This window comes from Balaenoptera ricei, chromosome 11 (genome assembly GCF_028023285.1).
Source record: "Balaenoptera ricei isolate mBalRic1 chromosome 11, mBalRic1.hap2, whole genome shotgun sequence".
Taxonomy (NCBI): domain Eukaryota; kingdom Metazoa; phylum Chordata; class Mammalia; order Artiodactyla; family Balaenopteridae; genus Balaenoptera; species Balaenoptera ricei.
In genome coordinates, this window is record NC_082649.1 from 64,548,089 (window position 1) to 64,567,105 (window position 19,017).

The following is a 19,017-nucleotide window of genomic DNA, read 5'->3' on the forward strand; positions in this document are numbered from 1 at the left end:
GCTGGCCCCTGTCTAGTCTCTGGAGGTCTAGTCTTAGGCTATTTGGGAAGGCATTGCCTGAGAATTTACATCCCTCTGGGGCAGCCCTTAACCATTGACTGGTGGGGTGTAAGAAGTGGAAGCTTTGTTTAGGTGCCCTGAGGGCGGGAAGCGGGGGGATTCTGAGGTGCTGCTTACACTGCAGACCCCTCTATGGAATCAGGCTACAGCCACCCTCCATGGGACTTTGCCTGAGATGGCACCTTAGCGTGGCTTCCCTGAGATGGCATCCTTCATAAGTCACTTGCATACGAAGCTCGTCTCAATGTCTGCTTGGGGAACCTGACCTAAGACAGCCAGTGATACTTTTTTTTTTTGGAATTTTTGAATTTTATTTTCTTTATTTTTTTATACAGCAGGTTCTTATTAGTTATCTATTTTACACATATTAGTGTATATATGTCAATCCCAATCTCCCAGTTCATCCCACCACCACCACCATTCCTGCCACCTTCCCCCCTTGGTGTCCATTCTTTTGTTCTCTACATCCGTGTTTCTATTTCTGCCCTGCAAACCAGTTCATCTGTACCATTTTTCTAGGTTCCATATATATGCATTAATATATGATATTTGTTTTTCTCTTTCTGACTTACTTCACTCTGTATGACAGTCTCTAGATCCATCCACGTCTCTACAAATGACTCAATTTTGTTCCTTTTTATGGCTGAGTAATATTCCATTGTATATACCTACCACATCTTCTTTATCCATTTGTCTGTCGATGGGCATTTAGGTTGCTTCCATGACCTGGCTATAGTAAATAGTGCCGCAGTGAACATTGGGGTGCATGTGTCTTTTTGAATTATGGTTTTCTCTGGGTATATGCCCAGTAGTGGGATTGCTGAGTCATATGGTAATTCTATTTTTAGTTTTTTAAGGATCCTCCATACTGTTCTCCATAGTGGCTGTATCAATTTACATTCCCACCAACAGTGCAAGAGGGTTCCCTTTTCTCTACACCCTCTCCAGCATTTGTTGTTTGTAGATTTTCTGATGATGCCCATTCTAACCAGTGTGAGGTGATACCTCATAGTTTTGATTTGCATTTCTCTAATAATTAGTGATGTTGAGCGGCTTTTCATGTGCTTCTTGGCCATCTGTATGTCTTCTTTGGAGAAATGTCTATTTAGGTCTTCTGCCCATTTTTGGATTGGGTTGTTTGTTTTTGTTTTTGTTTTTGTTTTTTAATTTATTTATTTATTCATTTATTTAATTTTTGGCTGCATTGGGTCTTAGCTGCTGCACGCAGGCTTTCTCTAGTTGCAGTGAGCGGGGGCTACTCTTTGTTGCGGGACGCAGGCTTCTCATTGTGGTGGCTTCTCTTGTTGCAGAGCACAGGCTCTAGGCACGCGGGCTTCAGTAGTTGTGGCACACGGGCTTCAGTAGTTGTGGCTCATGTGCTCTAGAGCACAGGCTCAGTAGTTGTGGCTCACGGGCTTAGTTGCTCCGCGGCATGTGGGATCTTCCCAGACCAGGGCTTGAACCCGTGTCCCCTGCATTGGCAGGCGGATTCGTAACCACTGTGCCACCAGGGAAGCCCCTGTTTTTTTTAATATTGAGCTGCATGAGTTGTTGAATATTTTGGAGATTAATCCTCTGTCTGTTGATTCGTTTGCAAATATTTTCTCCCATTCTGAGGGTTGTCTTTTCATCTTGTTTGTAGTTTCCTCTGCTTTGCAAAATCTTTTAAGTTTCTTTAGGTTCCATTTGTTTATTTTTGTTTTTATTTCCATTACTCTAGGAGGTGAATCAAAAAAGACCTTACTGTGGTTTATGTCAAAGAGTGTTCTTCCTATGTTTTCCTCTAAGAGTTTTATAGTGTCCGGTCTTACATTTAGGTCTCTAATCCATTTTGAGTTTATTTTTGTGTATGGTGTTAGGGAGTGTTCTAATTTCATTCTTTTACATGTAGCTGTCCAGTTTTCCCAGCACCACTTATTGAAGAGACTGTCTTTCTCCATTGTATATCCTTGCCTCCTTTGTCATAGATTAGTTGACCATAGGTGTGTGGGTTACCTCTGGGCTTTCTATCCTGTTCCATTGATGTATATTTCTGTGTTTGTGCCAGTACCATATTGTCTTGATTACTGTAGCTTTGTAGTATAGTCTGAAGTCAGGGAGTCTGATTCCTCCAGCTCCGTTTTTTTCCCTCAAGACTGCTTTGGCTATTTGGGGTCTTTTGTGTCTCCGTACATATTTTAAGATTTTTTGTTCTAGTACTGTAAGAAATGCCACTGGTAATTTGATAGGGATTGCATTGAATCTGTAGATTGCTTTGGGTAGTATAGTCATTTTCACAATATTGATTCTTCCAATCCAAGAACGTGGTATATCTCTCCATCTGTTTGTGCAGTGATACATTTTTAAAGTAAAATAAATTTGAAAAAAAAAGAGCAGTTTCTGTAGGTATACTCAGAAATTTGAGTTAGTCTGTACAGCTTATTAAGTAAAAAATGAAGCCAGACTCACTTCCCTTGACATGTCAGTCTGGAGTCTCAACTGTAGCAGCAGGGAAATAGGAGGGGGATCCCTTTGCATCATGGGTGCTCATTTTGTGTCCTCTGGACACTGATGCCAGATCCCAAGGAACTTCTATGGGGGCTGGAATCACCTCAGAGAATGGGGAGCAGGCTTCCCTCCCTGCTGCCCTCCCAAGTGCATAGGTGAGGCCAGAGGCCAGAACAGGGGCAGTTCAACCAAAATAACTGTCCTGCTGCACCTGACTCGTGGGCCCCACACCCCAGGTCCACCCACAGGCCACAGGGAAGGAAGAGGCAGAGTAAAGAGGGCTGAGTGGAGATGGAGTTTGATTTGCCACCCTGAGTGACCACAGAGAGGGTTTCTAGAACTCTCCACCCTCCTGGCAGCTTTGGAGAGAGGAGTGCTCTGTCCTCCCACTGCTAACAGCTGGGGAAGTATAACTGTGGGTTATTCTACACAGCTCAGAGGTCCTGGGAGTTCTGAGAAGCCTCCTAATTCAGGTTCTGCCTTTTGTGGAAAAGCAGAAGGTGGACACCTTGGTTCTTCGAACTAGCAGGGTCACAACTAATGACCACTTGCTCATAGCGTCTAGAGTCTCTGCAGAGCCAGCCTAGGCTTCCTGGAAAGGGCGCCACCTGGTGGTGGTCACTCTAGGGATGGGAGTGCATTCTCTCTCTTGCTCATCTGGGGCACTTGGAGATGGGGACTAAACGCAGGTGGAGGGGTGGAGATTTGCCTCCTGCAGCCTCAGACTTCCCTGGCAAGTCACTGCCTAGGGCACATTTGCTGACTAGCTGTGATTGAGGGCTTCCTGGGGCAGTGGAGCCAGATGCTGGAATTCAAGCCACATCTTCACCACTGTGGGAACTTAGACAAGCTACTAGAACTCTCCAAGCCTCAGTTTCTTATCCGTAAAAGGGAGATCAAAAGACCTGCCTCCCTTGATTCTTTGTAAAGAATGAGAGATTAGGCATTATCTGAGTCTGGGTTCCCCAAAAGCAGATCCTGAGATTCAGATGTAAGTAGTTTATTTTGGAGGTGATCTCAGGAAATACCACTTGGGGAGGATATGAGACAGGTGAGGGGAAGAAAACAGCAAGAGTGATTTATCCAGCAGGCGTTCTGCCACTGGGGCACCGGGTGCTTAGTCCCTCTCAGCATTACCTGGCCTGAGGGGCATAGAGCTGGGGTATTTCCACTGATTCCCATCAGTCTCTGACTACGGGGGAGGTCCCGCTGGGGTGCTTTAATTCCCTAGCATTTCTGGCCTATTCAGTGCATGCACATAGCAGGCTCCAGCAGCCAGTGTCCTAAGAGTCAGAAATGATGATATTTGGAAGTTGGGCCAATATGTATGGAAATGTTCAGTGTGTGTGTGAGGGGTGAATCGCAAAATCTTCTTTATGCATATTTAAAAGTTATCAGAACAGACTGGGATACTAGTAACATCTCAATAAACAATAGCTCTCAATAATAGTACACATCAGTGACCCAATGTAGCCCACCTCTTCTCCACCAAAGTGAGATATGGCTGACAAACTAGAAGGGGGACAGATAGACTGTGCCATGGGGAGCACAGGTGCCAACAGCCCTACCAGCCGGGGTTTGATGTTCCCCATTTTGTAGATGAGGAAGCTGGGGCTCACAGAGTGTGAGAGCCTCGCCCTGGTCCTGGGTCAGATGACGTCAGTGCTGGTCTCCCGTGGGCAGGTACCGCTGCTCCCACCAGTGCCAGGATTGTAAAGAGTTCATTCTGTGCCTGAATAAAAATGCTCTCTCTCTCTGAGCCCAGCCATGACTGTGCAGAAATGTGTTTCCTTCTGTAAAATGTCAAGGCTGACTCCTTTATGTTCTGCCCTGGGTCTGCGCCCAATAATGAACTCCATCCAAGCCCCATGGCTGCCTCCAGCCCCTGAGACTCACTGGGAGCCTTGGAATAATAACAAAAGGACTAATTCTCAATGGTTGGAGAGAGTGAGGGAATGGCCTTATCATTCTTTTCCTGCACCACTTAGACCTGAGAGAGAAGAAGAGGGAATTGGTGGAAAGAGGAAAAGGCTGGGGGCCTGCTCTCTCCCTCATTTCCCGTTGTGACCACGTGGAATATTGGAGCCTGCCTGCCCATGGGGCCTGCTTCCTGTCCACCGGGAGCCAGAGACCCAGGGTCTCATTGCCAGCACCATAGCCTGGAATAGAGGGCCTGCTCAGCTCTCCTTCCTAAGTGCTGCGGCCACATCTGTCAGGGCTGGTGACGAGGTTCATGCGGTACTAGCAGGAGAGCAGCCTGGGAGTGGGCTGGGCAGGGCTGCCATGGAGAGCATCATGGTGTGGGGGCAAGGAGCTGTTTCCAGGTGACTCCACTGGGCAGAGGACAAAACCCATCTTTAATGGTCAGTTCTTGGTTGGAGCCAGGTAAGCCTTTTTTCTATTATGATTATTTAAAATTTTTTTTATTGTGGTAAAATATATAATATAAAACTTTCCATTTTAACTATTTTGAAATGTATAATTCAGTGACATTAATTACATTCACAGTGTTTTGAAACTATCCTCATGCTGTTTCCAAAACTTTTTTATCACCCCAAAGAGAAGCCCTGTCCCCATTAAGCAACGACTCACCATTCTCTCCTCCTCCCAGTCCTGCAACCACAATTCTACTTTCTGTCTCTGTGATTTTGACTACTGTAAGTACCTCATAATACTAGTGGGTATTTGTCCTCTTTTTTTTTTTTAATTTATTTATTTTTGGCTGCGTTGGGTCTTCGTTGCTGCACGCGGGCTTTCTCTAGTTGCGGCAAGCGGGGGCTACTCTTCGTTGTGGTGCGCAGGCTTCTCTTGTTGCAGAGCACGGGCTCTAGGTACGCGGGCTCAGTAGTTGTGGCACAGTTGTGGCTTAGTTGCTCCGCGGCATGTGGGATCCTCCTGGACCAGGGATTGAACCCGTGTCCCCTGCATTGGCCGGCGGATTCTTAACCACTGCGCCACCAGGGAAGTCCCAGTATTGTAGTTTCTTGACTAGCTTATTTCACTCAGCATAATGTTTTCAAGTTTCATTCATGTTGTGGCATGTGCCAGAATTTCCCTCCTTTTTAAGTGAGATTATCCCATCATCTGTTGACGGAAGCAAGTCTTTCCCTTACATTTCTATCCACTGTGCACTTTAAAAAAAAAAAAAAAAAAAAGAACACTTTTGAAAGAAACAAAGAGGGCACCCAGCCCATACGATCCTCTCACAGCACTGGCCTGGCTTGCCTGGCAACCAAAGACACCAGTGGTCACCGACACTCTTCGTTAACACTTCTGAGAACAGCAACTAACTGTTGTAAGAATAACATACACGTTTCAGTCAATTACACATAAGCATGGATTTAATATTTTGGTCCTTAGAAGTGATCAAACTGGGCTGTGTGTTCCATGAGGGCAAGGTCCAGGATCATTTGATCTCCACTCTGTACCCAGGGCTCACTCTGACCTGCCTAGCATGTAGTACAGTAGTACTAATGAGTATTTTCTGAATATGGAATGAGACAGCTGGTCCACAGGGCTGGAGTGGGTTGCTGCCCTGGAGTAATAATACTGCTAGTACTGTTTGTTGAGCACCGACATGTACCTGGTGCTTAACGCTCACTCTTCCAACAGCCCTGCAAATGTAAGCATCATCATGCCCGTTTTACAGACAAGGAAGTTGAGGTTAAGTATTTAACCCAAGGGAGTACAGGGCAGAGCCAGGTCCCAGTTGGAATCTGTGTTCCTGGAAGGGTGTGAAGAGGAAGTAAACACTTCACTAGGTTATTTTTTAAAATCTTTACAACAATACCTATGGAGAGGTACTGATACTATTGCCATTTTACAGACAAGAAAACTGAGGCCTTAAAAGCAGCTAGCAAGTGCCAGGGCCAATATTAGAACCTGACCAGTCTGGCCTCACTGCCCACTGCCTCTGCCCCACTGGACTGGCCCTGTTTCTCACTCCGTTCTGCTGGAGTCACTCAACGAGCTGAAATGTCAAGCATTGCTGGGGCTTCGGCTTCCCTCTGAATGCAACTGGTAGGCTGAAGTGAGTCTGTGGGAATTTTGCCATCTCATCTGGCTAATTAAGTGTGATTTGGGGGCTCCTGAATGATGTGGATGTGAATCATAATAAACACAGGCTCATTCAAACTTAATAACCCCACTAGTCATGCATCTATGTTTAGAAGGGATTTGGGAGCTGCATGAGTTGGGGCTGGGGCATTCCTGGAGGACCCCATGTCTGTTTTTTGCTGCCTTCCTCGTAGGACAAGCACTTATCAACCAGAAGGGAACAATTTGCTGATCAGTTTAAATAAATAAATTTTATAATAACAAACAAACCATTGTGTACGAGATAAATTTTGCATGAATTTTAAAAATAAAGCGTAATATTTTTAAAAATTGCCCCTTGCAAGAGGCAGCATTAGGTAACAACCTCAGCATCCCCAAGGTGGAGGGGCATTCTGTGGCCAGGAGACTTTTGCAGAAGGGTTTGAGAATTAATTCGCTGCATCATTATACCACCATGCCAGTGCGTCTGGCCGCCAGCTCCTGCCTCTCCTCTGTTGGCCTGCTCTGCTCACTGAGCAAGCAGGCTCTAGTCTGATGCTCAGGGTCAGGCACGCCTGGTACCTGCCCTTGGCGTAGAGGTGGGGTGTGTGGTTCAGTCTGCTGTGTTCCCTGTTGCAATCTACCAGGTAGACAGAAAAGGACATGGAACTTCTAAACGTGGTGCGTAAGGCACCATCACACTTTATGTTGTAGGGTCTATCAACTCAGAGAATCAGAACTCTGATTCTTTCCATGTCCGTGAGATGAACATTTCAGGGAAGGATCAGAAAGAGTTTCCCCATGGCCTTTATTGGTCATCAAATGCTGTGTGCAAACACTCCTTTCCACACTCCTTCCATCTCTCTGCCTGATGATGGAACTCCTCAGTCATCTGAACCTGGAGATGGATGGTATAGAGCAGGCATCTGCAAACTATGGCAAAGGACCATGGGCCTGTTTTTGTATGACCTGTGAGCTAAGAATAATTTTTACATTTTTAGTGCTTGAAAAAAATCAAAAGAATAATTCATGATGTATGGAATTTAAGCAAAATTCAAATTTTGTATATATGTATACAAAATTCAAATTTCTGTGTCCATAAATAAAGTTATAAATATGTAACTTTATATAACATATATAACTGTAAAATAAATAAATAAATAAATAAATAAATAGCCACACCTATTCATTTACATATTTCTTATGGCTGTCTTTGAGCTACACCAGCAGAGCTGCATGGCCCACAAAGCTGAAAATAGTTACTACTTGGCCCTTTACAGAAAAGCTTTGCCAACTTCCAGGTGTCTTTTTTTTTTTTTTTTTTTTTTGGCTGCATTGGGTCTTCACTGCTGCGCACGGGGGGTGGGGGGGCTGCTCTTCATTGCGGTGCACGGGCTTCTCATTGCAGTGGCTTCTCTTGTTGTGGAGCACGGGCTTCAGTAGTTGTGGCTCATGGGCTTAGTTGCTCCGCAGTATGTGGGATCTTCCCGGACCAGGGATCGAACCCTCCCCTGCATTGGCAGGCAGATTCTTAACCACAGCGCCGCCAGGGAAGTTCCCTTCTGGGTGTTTTGCTCAGAGCCCGCAGGGATCCTGTAGGGGGATAGTCACGATGACCCAGAGGCAATGTCTAGGGCAAGCGGTCTCTCCTCCCTCAGCAGAGTGTGTGTGCTGCTCCCAAATTCAGCTTCCCATGACGTTGGTGGCTTCTCCCCCAGGACATGACCTCACCGTTCCCAAGTCTACAGGTTCTAGGTAGCCAGCTCTCCCGGGACTCTCCTGGATATCTTGCACCCAAACTCACAGTCTTATATGGTGCATGGAAGAATGGCCTTGTTCCCCATGGGACACATATTTTTTAGTCTGGCACCAAAGATTCTGATTTTAAAAAATAAGACAATTTCCCTAACTGACCACTTAATTTTTAATTTGGAAAAACATGCTAAAAATATACTTCTGGTTATCTTAAGTGAAAATATGCCTGGTTAGATCTAAATCTTCTAAATATGGTCTACATGGGGGAAAAAAAAGAAAAGAAAGAAAAAAAGGATGCAGGTGTTGGATGAATTCACATTTGTTTGTTTGTTTGTTTTAAAATAACTTCCAGCAGAGAGTTACTGAACCGAGTAAACCTTAGCGAAGGGGGTGTGGATTCGAAGGAGGGGTGTGGGCTTTGTGACATTTTCCTGTGTCTGAGCCGTGAAAGTTATTCAGCCTCCCAGAGCCTGAGTCTGTCCATAAATATTTAAAATAGTGAAAACATAGCCTCCCTCGTAAGACTGCTGTGAGGATTTGGAAGGTCAAGTTCCTGGCATGTAGTAGGTGCACAACCCATGTTAATTTCTCCTGTTCCTTGCCTTGTGCAGACCGCCTTAGAGTATGATACCGAGTGTTAACTCACAAAGTCAAAGAAGTCATTTTTTTTAATGTGAAAAATTTCTCATTTTTTGTTTGCTTCATTGGCTTGAAAAACCTTTATTCCATGGCTCTGGCCATTTGAATACAGGAAAATTAAAAATCATAATTTTATAGATTATTAGACCCACACAAGCAGCCAGTGTAGACAGTCCGGTGGTAAAAACCACTCTGATATCTTAAAACCCCTCTTCTCTAATTTTTACTATGCTTTTCCCCTGCAAGTCACCCAGAAGAATGAGTGGGCACAATGGTACAATGGTACAATGAAGAAGTGCTTGAGGGGTGTGTCTTTGTAGCTGGTGTGGTCTGACTAGCCTGGAAGATGGGGAGGGGAAGCCACAACACGAAACTGCAGGCCTGGAAGGACCAAGGCCTCGTCTTGTCCAACAACCTTGTTCTGTAGGTGAGAAAACCGAGACCAAACAGCTCATTAATGGCAAGGCCAGAACCCTAAGCAGGTGGCCTAGTGCCCTGTCGCATTACTACCAGTCTGCTGGCAGACTTGGGGATGCTAATACTGTATCTAATGCTGATACTAATACTGTGGGACCTCCCTTATAATGCAAGTATCTGGGAGCCAGGGCTTTGAACACAGAGGCGAATGGCAGGGACTTCAGACTTCATCAGGAAGGGCCAGCACGCTAGAGCTGGCTGCACCACAGTTGGCACAAGTGCAGGACACCCAGAGGCAAGGCCAGCTAGCCAGACATCATCTGAGACAGGCCAAAGGCCTGGAGGTCAGCTGGCGAGTGGGACGGGGAGTTTAAAGTTCACCTGGTGCCTTTCAGCTTCACTACCCACTCGCCACTACTGGGAACAGGACTCAAGAGCAAGGTGAGGTCTGCAGTGAATCCTGTGGGTGTCCTACCCCAGACCCCCTTTTCAGGCCTGCACACCCATCCCCCAGCTGCTGGGGGTGTGGTTGCTAATATCTCCCAGTTGCCTCTTTCTGTGGAGAACTGGGCCAAGCTAAATGGGAGCTGCCAGGGAGGTGTTGCAGCCCGTACCCCCAGACTTTGGCCAACGACTGAAATGGGAGGACAAAAGACCAGCCCTTTGCATCAAGTGGAGAGAGGGTACAACTCTGTGGTGCAATTCCTGCTTGAGAGCCCCCATGGGATCAGGCTGAAGCTGACTCCAGCTGAGACCACATCCTTGCTTTGCTCCTTCCCTGCCCCATCCTGATTCCTCCACTCCCTTCCTCCTGAGAGCACCCTTCAATCAATCCCTTGTATGAATCTTTACATCTCAAGCTCCACTTCCAGGAACCCCAGTCCTAGACAAGATCCCTCCTAGAAAGCCTTAATATGGTCCATTTATTGTGAGTGGTGCTGAATACATTTTGACCCAGTAATGGTTCTTGTCCTTGGCTGATTCCCCCACCTCTGGCCCCAGCTCTCTCCTTTCTCTGGGTAGGTTCTGTCTTCAGTCCCTGCCCCCGACAGCAGAGGCATCTGAGTGCAGCTGTTACTTGGCCATGTGGAGTTGTGACTCCACATGGAGTCAGCTTTGGGGGCAGCATTATACAGGAGCAATATCCTTCTTGCTTATTGAATCTCAGAATTCATTTCACACCAAAGACATCAAACAAACCCAGACAATACAAGGCAGCTCCATGGTTATGACTGGAGGAGATGAATTGCGTTGTTCATCCTCTAAAGTTGTGTTCTGTTCCTTATCAGCCTCGTCTGAAACCTCAGACTCGAGAGTAGAGATGTTTCTCCAGGCGGAGTGGAAAGTTTGGTCTGCTTTGATAGGTGTCGGAGATGATAGACTTGGGATAGGAAAGATAGAAGACCTCCCCAGCCCACTCCCTGCCAACAGTCTCCATCAAGCCTTTGGCCCTCAGATAGGTTTCAATATCCTGTGCAGCTGACCTCTGACCCACATCAGGAATGCAGCCTTTATATACCCGCTGCCCAGAGAAGCCCTCTATCACCTTCTGCAGAGGGAGGGACCCCCAAAGAGCCCCTGAGTTGAGAAAGCAGAGTGGCCTCTGAGAAGCAGGTGCCTGCTGGGGTTAAAATATGTAGAATATATGCATGAACATTTGTCGATAAATATTAGCCACGGTCACTGGGGGTGCTGGGGTTGTTGCTGCCATTGATTCCTTTATCTTATGGAGGGTGTTTTCTCAGTTTTCTATGATGTAGCACTTGTATAATAAAGAAAAGTTTTCAAAACAGGTACAGAACAATTCCATTTTTAATATAAATAACTACTCACAGACACATATACATGTGTAAAAATAGACTGGAAGTATATTCACCAAAATGCTGGCAGGGCTTATTTTTGGGTAGTAGGAAGATGAGTTCTCTTTTCCTTCTTTTTTGTGTGTCCTCATTTCTAATACTTCTACAATGGATAGATAGTATCCGTGTTCAACAAGAGCATAAGGATGATGCTCTGCAGCAGATTGTCCTTTCTGAGCAGCGTTAACCACCACGGGGACGTGGTGACAACCTGGAGCTGGCACTGTGGGATGTGCCTCTCAGGCTGGGTGAGACGCAATTTGGAACTCAGTGATTCAAGCCTTCCAGGGCCAAAAGAGAAGACTGTTTCAGGGCAGAGGAGAGAGTTGATGGGGCTGTCCACTCAGGGGTAGCTCTTTATTTTTTGATTTTTTTTTGGCTGCGCCGCACAGCTCGTGGGATCTTAGTTCCCTGACCAGGGATTGAACCCGCATCCTTGGCAGTGAAAGCGCAGAGTCCTAACCACTGATTAGCCAGGGAAGTCCCCCAGGGGTAGCTCTTATAAGAGGAAGGCCAGCAGAATCTGTTCCCAACTGTTGTCCCCATGTGCTCCTGCCACTGCCCATCCCGTTGTAGGTCCCCCAGGTGGCCTTCCTATGGCCCATTCTTCCCCTGCTTCAGGCTATGGCTCCAGGTCAACCACTCCATTTTAATGTCCTTTGTGCCTTTATGTGGGGTCTTTTATTGTGTGAGAGGGAAAGGGGAGGGCAGGATGAGGTGGGGAATAATCTTTATGTTCTTAAAGCTGTTTTATTTTTTTAATCTTTTATTAAAGTATAGTTGATTTACAAGGTTGTGTTAATTTCTGCTGTACAGCAGTGATTCAGTTGTACATATATCTACATTCTTTTTTATATTCTTTTCCATTATGGTTTGTCACAGGATACTGAATATAGTTTCCCGTGCTATACAGGAGGACCTTGTTGTTTATCCATTCTATATATACTAATTTGCATCTGCTAACTCCAAACTCCCACTCCATCCCTCCCCCACCCCTCTTCCCCCTTGGCAACCACAAGTCTGTTCTCTACGTCTGTGAGTCTGTTTCTCCTTCGTAAATAAGTTCACTTGTGTCATATTTTAGATTCTACATATAAGTGATATCATATGGTATTTCTCTTTCTCTTTCTGACATGTTTTTGATGATTTTTTTAAAGTTTAATTTTGTTTATTTTTTTATACAGCAGGTTCTTATTAGTAATCCATTTTATACATATTAGAGTATATATGTCAATCCCAATCTCCCAATTCATCCCACCACCACCCCCCCACCACCACTTCCCCCTTGGTGTCCATACGATTGTTCTCTGCACCTGTGTCTCAATTTCTGTCCTGCAAACCGGTTCATCTGTACCATTTTTCTAGGTTCCACATATATGTGTTAATATACGATATTTGTTTTTCTCTTTCTGACTTACTTCACTCTGTATGACAGTCTCTAGATTTATCCACGTCTCTACAAATGACCCAATTTCATTCCTTTTTACGGCTGAGTGATATTCCATTGTATATATGTACCACATCTTCTTTATCCATTCATCTCTCAATGGGCATTTAGGTTGCTTCCAGGTCCTGGCTATTGTAAATAGTGCCACAATGAACGTTGGGGTGCATGTGTCTTTTTAATTACGGTTTTCTCTGGGATTGCTGGGTCATATGGTAATTCTATTTTTGGTTTTTTAAGGAACCTCCATACTGTTCTCCGTAGTGGCTGTATCAATTTACATTCCCACCAACAGCACAACAGTGTTCCCTTTTCTCCACACCCTCACCAGCATTTGTTGTTTGTAGATTTTCTGATGATGCCCATTCTAACTGGTGTGAGGTGATACTTCATTGTAGTTTTGATTTGCATTTCCCTAATAATTAGTGATGTTGAGCAGCTTTTCATGTGCTTCCTGGCCATCTGTATGTCTTCTTTGGAGAAATGTCTATTTAGGTCTTCTACCCATTTTTGGATTGGGTTGTTTGTTTTTTTAATATTGAGCTGCGTGAGCTGTTTATATATTTTTGAGGTTAATCCTTTGTCCGTTGATTCGTTTGCAAATATTTTCTCCCATTCTGAGGGTTGTCTTTTCGTCTTGTTTGTAGTTTCCTTTGCTCTGCAAAAACTTTTAAGTTTCATTTGGTCCCATTTATTTATTTTTGTTTTTATTTCCATTAATCTAGGCGGTGGATCAAAAAAGATCTTACTGTGGTTTATGTCAAAGAGTGTTCTTCCTATGTTTTCCTCTAAGAGTTTCATAGTGTCTGGTCTTACATTTAGGTGTGTAATCAATTTATAGTTTATTTCTGTGTATGGTGTTAGAGAGTGTTCTAATTTCATTCTTTTACATTTAGATGTCCAGTTCTCCCAGCACCACTTATTGAAGAGACTGTCTTTTCTCCATTGTATATCCTTGCCTCCTTTGTCATAAATTAGTTGACCATAGTTGTGTGGGTTTACCTCTGGGCTTTCTATCCTGTTCCATTGATGTATATTTCTGTTTTTGTGCCAGTACCATATTGTCTTGATTACTGTAGCTTTGTAGTATAGTCTGAAGTCTGGGAGCCTGATTCCTCCAGCTGCGTTTTTTTCCCCCAAGACTGCTTTGGCTATTCGGGGTCTTTTGTGTCTCCATACAAATTTTAAGATTTTTTGTTCTAGTTCTGTAAAAAATGCCATTGGTAATTTGATAAGGATTGCATTGAATCTGTAGATTGCTTTGGGTAGTATAGTCATTTTCACAATATTGATTCTTCCAATTCAAGAACATGGTATATCTCTCCATCTGTTGGTATCATCTTTAATTTCTTTCATCAGTGTCTTATAGTTTTCTGCATACAGGTGTTTTGTCTCCCCAGCTAGGTTTATTCCTAGGTATTTTATTCTTTTTGTTGCAACGGTAAATGGGAGTGTTTCCTTAATTTCTCTTTCATATTTTTCATCATTAGTGTATAGGAATGCAAGAGATTTCTGTGCATTAATATTGTATCCTGCAACTTTACCAAATTCATTGATTAGCTCTAGTAGTTTTCTGGTGGCATCTTTAGGATTCTCTATGTGTAGTATCATGTCATCTGCCAACAGTGACAGTTTTACTTCTTCTTTTCGAATTTGTATTCCTTTTATTTCTTTTTCTTCTCTGATTGCCGTGGCTAGGCCTTCCAAAACTCTGTTGAATAATAGTGGTGAGAGTGGACATCCTTGTCTTGTTCCTGATCTTAGAGGAAATGCTTTCAGTTTTTCACCATTGAGAATGATGTGTGCTGTGGGTTTGTCGTATATGGCCTTTATTATGTTGAGGTAGGTTCCCTCTATGCCCACTTTCTGGAGAGTTTTTATGATAAATGGATGTTGAATTTTGTCAAAAGCTTTTTCTGCATCTATTGAAATGATCATATGGTTTTTATTCTTCAGCTTGTTAATATGGTGTATCACATTGATTGATTTGCATATATTGAAGAATCCTTGCATCCCTGGGATAAATCCCACTTGATCATGATGTGTGATCCTTTTAATGTGTTGTTGGATTCTGTTTGCTAGTATTTTGTTGAGGATTTTTGCATCTATATTCATCAGTGATATTGTTGTGTAATTTTCTTTTTTTGTAGTATCTTTGTCTGGTTTTGGTATCAGGGTGATGGTGGCCTCATAGAATGAGTTTGGGAGTGTACCTTCCTCTGCAATTTATTGGAAGAGTTTGAGAAGGATGGGTGTTAGCTCTTCTCTAAATGTTTGATAGAATTCACCTGTGAAGCCCTTTGGTCCTGGACTTTTGTTTGTTGGAAGATTTTTCATCACAGTTTCAATTTCATTCCTTGTGATTGGTCTGTTCATATTTTCTATTTCTTCCTGGTTCAGTCTTGGAAGCTTATACCTTTCTAAGAATTTGTCCATTTCTTCCAGGTTGTCCATTTTATTGGCATAGAGTTGCTTGTAGTAGTCTCTTAGGATGCTTTGTATTTCTGCAGTGTCTGTTGCAACTTCTTTTTCATTTCTAATTTTTTTGATAGGAGTCCTTTCCCTATTTTTCTTGATGAGTCTGGCTAAAGTTTTATCAATTTTGTTTATCTTCTCAAAGAACCAGCTTTTAGTTTTATTGAGCTTTGCTATTGTTTTCTTTGTTTCTATTTCATTTATTTCTGCTCTGATTTTATGATTTCTTTCCTTCTGCTAACTTTGGGTTTTGTTTGTTCTTCTTTCTCTAGCTCCTTTAGGTGTAAGGTTAGATTGTTTATTTGAGATTTTTCTTATTTCTTGAGGTAGGATTGTATTGCTGTAAACTTCCCTCTTAGAACTGCTTTTGCTGCATCCCATAGGTTTTGGATCATCGTGTTTTCATTATCATTTGTCTCTAGGTATTTTTTGATTTCCTCTTTGATTTCTTCAGTGATCTCTTGGTTATTTAGTAACGTATTGTTTAGCCTCCATGTGTTTGTGTTTTTTACGTTTTTTTCCCTGTGACTGATTTCTAATCTCATAGTGTTGTGGTCAGAAAAGATGCTTGATATGATTTCAATTTTCTTAAATTTACTGAGGCTTGATTTGTGACCCAAGATGTGATCTATCCTGGAGAATGTACCGTGTGCACTTGAGAAGAAGGTGTAATCTGCTGTTTTTGGATGGAGTGTCCTATAAATATCAATTAAATCTCTCTGGTCTATTGTGTCATTTAAAGCTTGTGTTAACCTTATTAATTTTCTGTCTGGATGATCTGTCCATTGGTGTGAGGTGTTAAAGTTCCCCACTATTATTGTGTTACTGTCGATTTCCTCTCTTATAGCTGTTAGCAGTTGCCTTATGTATTGAGGTGCTCCTACGTTGGGTGCATATATATTTATAATTGTTATATCTTCTTCTTGGATTGATCCCTTGATCATTATGTAGTGTCCTTCCTTGTCTCTTGTAACATTCTTTATTTTAAAGTCTATTTTATCTGATATGAGTATTGCTACTCCAGCATTATTTTTATTTCCATTTGCATGGAATATCTTTTTCCATCCCCTCACTTTCAGTCTGTATGTGTCCCTAGGTCTGAAGTGGGTCTCTTGTAGACAGCATATATATGGGTCTTGTTTTTGTATCCGTTCAGCGAGCCTGTGTCTTTTGGTTGGAGTGTTTAATCCATTCACGTTTAAGGTAATTATCGATATGTATGTTTTCTTAATTGTTTTGGGTTTGTTTTTATAGGTCCTTTTCTCCTCTTGTGTTTCCCACTTAGAGAAGTTCCTTTAGCATTTGTTGTAGAGCTGGTTTGGTGGTGCTGAATTCTCTTAGCTTTTACTTGTCTGTAAAGCTTTTGATTTCTCCATTGAATCTGAATGAGATCCTTGCCGGGTAGAGTAATCTTGGCTATAGGTTCTTCCCTTTCATCACTTTAAATATGTCATGCCACTCCCTTCTGGCTTGTAGAGTTTCTGCTGAGAAATCAGCTGTTAACCTTATGGGAGTTCCCTTGTGTGTTGTCATTTTTCCCTTGCTGCTTTCAATAATTTTTCTTTGTCTTTGATTTTTGCCAATTTGATTACTATGTGTCTTGGCATGTTTCTCCTTGAGTTTATCCTATATGGGACTCTGCGCTTCCTGGACTTGGGTGGCTATTTCCTTTCCCATGTTAGGGAAGTTTTCGACTATAATCTCTTCAATATTTTCTCGGGTCCTTTCTCTCTCTATTCTCCTTCTGGGACCCCTATAATGTGAATGTTGTTGCATTTAGTGTTGTCCCAGAGGTCTCTTAGGCTGTCTTCATTTCTTTTCATTCTTTTTTCTTTACTCTGTTCCGCAGGAGTGAATTCCACCATTCTGTCTTCCAGGTCACTTATCCATTCTTCTGCCTCAGTTATTCTGCTATTGATTCCTTCTAGTGTAGTTTTCATTTCAGTTATTGTATTGTTCATCTCTGTTTGTTTGTTCTTTAATTCTTTTAGGTCTTTGTTCATTCAAGAAATGAATCTTCTCAATCTTTGCCTCCATCCTTTTTCTGAGGTCCTGGATTATCTTCACTATCATTATTCTGAATTCTTTTTCTGGAAGGTATCTCCAGTTCATTTAGTTGTTTTTCTGGGGTTTTATCTTGTTCATTCATCTGGTACATAGCCCTCTGCCTTTTCATCTTGTCTATCTTTCTGTGAATGTGGTTTTTGTTGCAAAGGCTGCAGGATTGTAGTTCTTCTTGCTTCTGCTGTCTGCCCTCTGGTGGGTTAGGCTATCTCCTGACTTATTTCACTTAGTATGATAATCTCTAGGTCCATGCAGATGGCATTATCTCATTCTTTTTTATGACTGAGTAGTATTCCATTGTGTAAATGTTCCACATCTTCTTTATCCATTCATCTGTTGATGGACATTTTGGTTGTTTCCGTGTCTTGGCTAGTGTGAATAGTGCTGCTATGAACATTGGGGTGCATGTATCTTTTTGAATTAGAATTTTCTCTGGATATATGCCCAGGAATGGGATTGCTGGATCATATGGCAACTCTATTTTTAGTTTTTTGAGGCACCTCCATACCGTTTTCCATAGTGGCTGTACCAACTTACATTCCCACCAACAGTGTAAGAGTGTTCCCTCTTCTCCATCCCCTCTCCAGCATTTGTTATTTGTAGACTTTTTAATGATGGCCATTCTGACCAGTGCGAGGTGGTACCTCACTGTAGTTTTGATTTGCACTTCTCTAATAATTAGCCATGTTGAGCATCGTTTCATGTGCCTGTTGGCCATTTGTATGTCTTCTTTGGAGAAGAATTTCTATTTAGATATTCTACCCATTTTTCAATTGGGTTATTTGTGGGGGTTTTTTGTTGAGTTGTATGAGTTGTTTGCATATTTTGGAAATTAAACCCTGTCAGTCACATCGTTTGCAAATATTTTGTCCCATTCTGTAGGTTGTCTTTTCATTTTGTTTATGGTTTCCTTTGCTGTGCACAATTAAAGCTGGTGTTTTAAATTCGCTTCTTCTCTCCTGTTAGTTATTGTTTTCCCTTCTACTTCTCCCTCTCCAATTCAGAATAACAATTAATAACAATATTATTTATGATGATGATAATTATTATTATTATTTCTTTTAAATAAATTTATTGATTTATTTCTTGGTTGTGTTGGGTCTTTGTTGCTGCATGTGGCTTTCTCTAGTTGCAGAGAGTGGGAGTTACTCTTCTTTTCGGTGCGCGGGCTTCTACTGTGGTGGCTTCTCGTTGCAGAGCACGGGCTCTAGGCGCGCGGGCTTCAATAGTTGTGGCACATGGGCTCAGTAGCTGTGGCTCGCGGGCTCTAGATCGCAGGATCAGTAGTTGTGGCGCACGGGCTTAGTTGCTCCACGGCATGTGGGATCTTCCTGGACCAGGGATCGAACCCGTGTCCCCTGCATTGGCAGGCGGATTCTTAACCACTGTGCCACCAGGGAAGTCCCAGATGATGATGATGATGATGATGATTATTATTATTATTATTATTATTATTATTATTATTATTATTGCCAGTGCAGTCCTCCTCTAGAGGTTGCAGAATTATCTAGGAACACAGGAGGTGAGGTAGGGTATAATGTTAAAGCTTATAGTAAGAAACTCAGCATCTTTCTTACTAGGTGAACCAAAGGATATGGCATTTAACTCAAGACAGGGTACGCCTATGATCATAAAATATTCTAAAATAAGATTCCAAATTATTACAATGACAGAAATCACAATTCTAGATCATTACACAGTGTGAATCATGATTTAAGTCCAGAGTGGCTAAGTGTACAAGGAAGGCCAAGAGCTAGTCTGCAATTCACAAGTATATCCTCT